The sequence below is a fragment of the Sphaeroforma arctica genome (assembly GCF_001186125.1).
Source record: "Sphaeroforma arctica JP610 unplaced genomic scaffold supercont1.1133, whole genome shotgun sequence".
NCBI classification, from domain to species: domain Eukaryota; class Ichthyosporea; order Ichthyophonida; genus Sphaeroforma; species Sphaeroforma arctica.
Window position 1 is genome coordinate 1 of NW_014039425.1, and position 3,222 is coordinate 3,222.

Genomic DNA, 3,222 nt, shown 5'->3' on the forward strand with positions numbered 1-3,222 from the left:
TACATATATTTATATGTATATATATATATATATCTGTATCTATATATATATATATCTCTCTCTATATATATATATATGTATGCCTGTATGTATGTGTGTGTGTATATATATGTACATATATATATAAATATATATATATAAATATATACATATGTATATATATATATATATATATATGGTATAAATATATATATATGTATATCTATATAAATATTTATATATATATACCTATATATATATATATTATATATATATATATATATATATATATATATATATATATATATATATATATATATATATATATATATATATATATATAATAATANACATATATATATATATTATATATATTTATATATATATACTATATATATATATATATATATATATATATATAATATACACACATCTATGTCTGTTTAGCGAATAGATAAGTGTGGCTATCAACATTGTGTTACATTCTTTTCGTATAATAAAATATAAGGTATTCAATTGCACACGCTATGCCGTAAGAGATACTGCTGAGTTATACACATACACATGCCCTCATCACCTGGTTTTGTTTCAATACCTTTCGCCACCAACTAACAACTCTACCACACCAAGAAAGGTTACAACCTCCTCATGTAACTATACACATCCTTCCGCTAACCTTGAGTCTTTTCTCGCTCTCCTCGTGCAGCCGTACTTCCGTCCTTCCTATTCGGTGAGGTCAAAGGCACAGTCAAACTACTGGACCAGAACGATAGGCAGATCACCTGCCTGCATGTAGACATCAACCTCGGAGACTAGCCGCTCAACCAGTGTTGACGAGAGGTTGTATACGTTTGTACTGCCACGCGCCAGAGGGTGATGCGTGTTAGTGGTCCGTAGGTATGGATGGATGTTGCATCTGCTTAGCTGCTTGGGGCCGACTGGGCTGGGCTGTGAGGCTCAGGGGCTAGGCTGTCATATGGGCGTTGTTGCTGTTCGAGTGATTGTAATTTTTTAGGTGGCACGGCTGCAAGGAGGAATGTACCTTTGCTTATATGTGAGATAAGGGATGAGCAAATAAAGTTTGTTTTGGCTTATATAGTGTTTGTCTTGGCTTATATAGTGTTTGTCTTGGCTTATATCATGTTTGTCATGGCTTCCACAAAGTTTGTTTTGGCATGTACATAGTTCGTTTTGGCTTATATCAAGTTTTTTTTTGGCGTATATATAGCTTGTTTTGGCTAAGATAAAGTTTGTTTTGGCTTATATAGAGTTTGTTTTGGCTTATATGAAGTTTTTTTAGCTTATATTAAGTTCGGTTTGGCTCCTGCGTGATCGGTTCCTTGCAAATAAAATGCACTTGGACACACTTGGACAGTGAATGAAAATTACCAGAACGACAATTTCTATATATATGACAAGGAAACCCATAGTTACCACAGGGCGTGGACTGGGCTAGGCACAGTGCGTGGCTAATACTACTGAATAGCTGATAAGACTATTGTAGACTCATCATTTTACATACCATGGTAACCCATAGCTACCACAGGGCGTGTACTGGGCTAGGCACAGTGCGTGGCTAATAGTACTGAATAGCTGATAAGACTATTGTAGACTCATCATTTAACATACCATGGAAGCTCATAGTTCCCACAAGAAGTTGACTGCGCTAGGCACAGTGCGTGGCTAATACCATTGAATAGCTGATAAGACTATTGCAGACTCATCCCTGTACATGCCATGGTCACCCATAGCTACCACAGGGCGGGGACTGGGCTAGGCACAAGGCGTGACTGATACTACTGAATAGCTGATAAGACTATTGTAGACTCATCCCTGTACATGCCATGGTCACCCATAGTTTCCACAGTACTGCTGAATAGCTTCTCCCTTCGAGCACCAATCCCAAGTTGATATGACTACTCTTTTTTATTCATGTTTTGGTCCACCATCACCGTCTATCTATGCTGGCGTTATTTTAGTTTTATAGAAGATTTCGATTATTGTTTTCGGTTGTGTACACAGCTGATTCCCTTCAGTTCCGATGGTTTAGAAACCCTAAAACCCTAGAAAACTCAGGCATAGTGGTGCACTCGAAGTGGGGTTGAAGCGACATGTGAGAAGGAGACAGACTCAATGTCAACCGTGCTTCTAGAGGCTATAAGGGTACTCAAGCATGCAGCCTAAATTGCGATGATATCGGATACTAGTTGGTCCATTTCAGAGTCTATAGCTCAGAAGTGGGGCCATACAATAGGAATGCAACGGTTCCAGAAATAAATATCAGTCATGTACATACACCGAATCAGTAAACGTGCGAGTGGGCTTTCTTTGATTATCCCATTCCATAAGGCGGGCTACACAGATGAACGCACTCCTCCCAAGAGCCCCATTGCCCAATGCAATGAATTCAGGTGCCAACAGACGATGTCAATAGGGCGAGTCAATAGTCGCTGTGTGTGTACGTGCTTTAGGGTTTAGGGTATTCGCTGTGGGTGTACGTGCTTTATGTATATCGTCCACCATAGAACCGAGTCCTAGCTTGCACCATCGCGTTCACCACCGGAGTACGACTATAAACCCGATAGTAACTACACAGACGTACTGCAGAGGCGGATCACATGACCCACTCCGAAAGAGCCCTCGGCACAACCCGACTACGGGTCAGTTCAAGCACGCCACACCCAACAGCAGCAGCGGTGCTGGGTAGGTTTAGAGGCTTTTTTTTTGCTGTAAAATCTGGTCTGAGACATGCGCATAGAGCCAGCAGGCTCTAAAGACAGCCGCAAAAGGCGGTGAGAGTTCGATGGGAAGTGGCTGAAGAAAACACACCCTAAAACCCTACAACCCTAATACGTACCACCGTCGATGGTAGTAAGTTGTTCGCCCATAGGAACATGTGACGTTCACAAAGCAGAACGCCTCCCACACAGAGCTATTACGCACAAATAGGTGAACGTCCGGTTCCATTGGTAGCCCCTAAGAGTTTCTCCTAATATGTGATCATATCAAACGATGGTAATTCTATTTATAGATTACTCATCAGGCAATCACGCACGGCGGCTTCCCCTGCGGTTGCAGTACTCCACCGAAGTCAGTGAGCTTGGCTTGAGGTGTGGAGTATATATATATATATATATATATATATATATATATATATATATATATATATATATATATATATATATATATATATATATATATATATATATATATATATATATATATATAGTATATATATATATA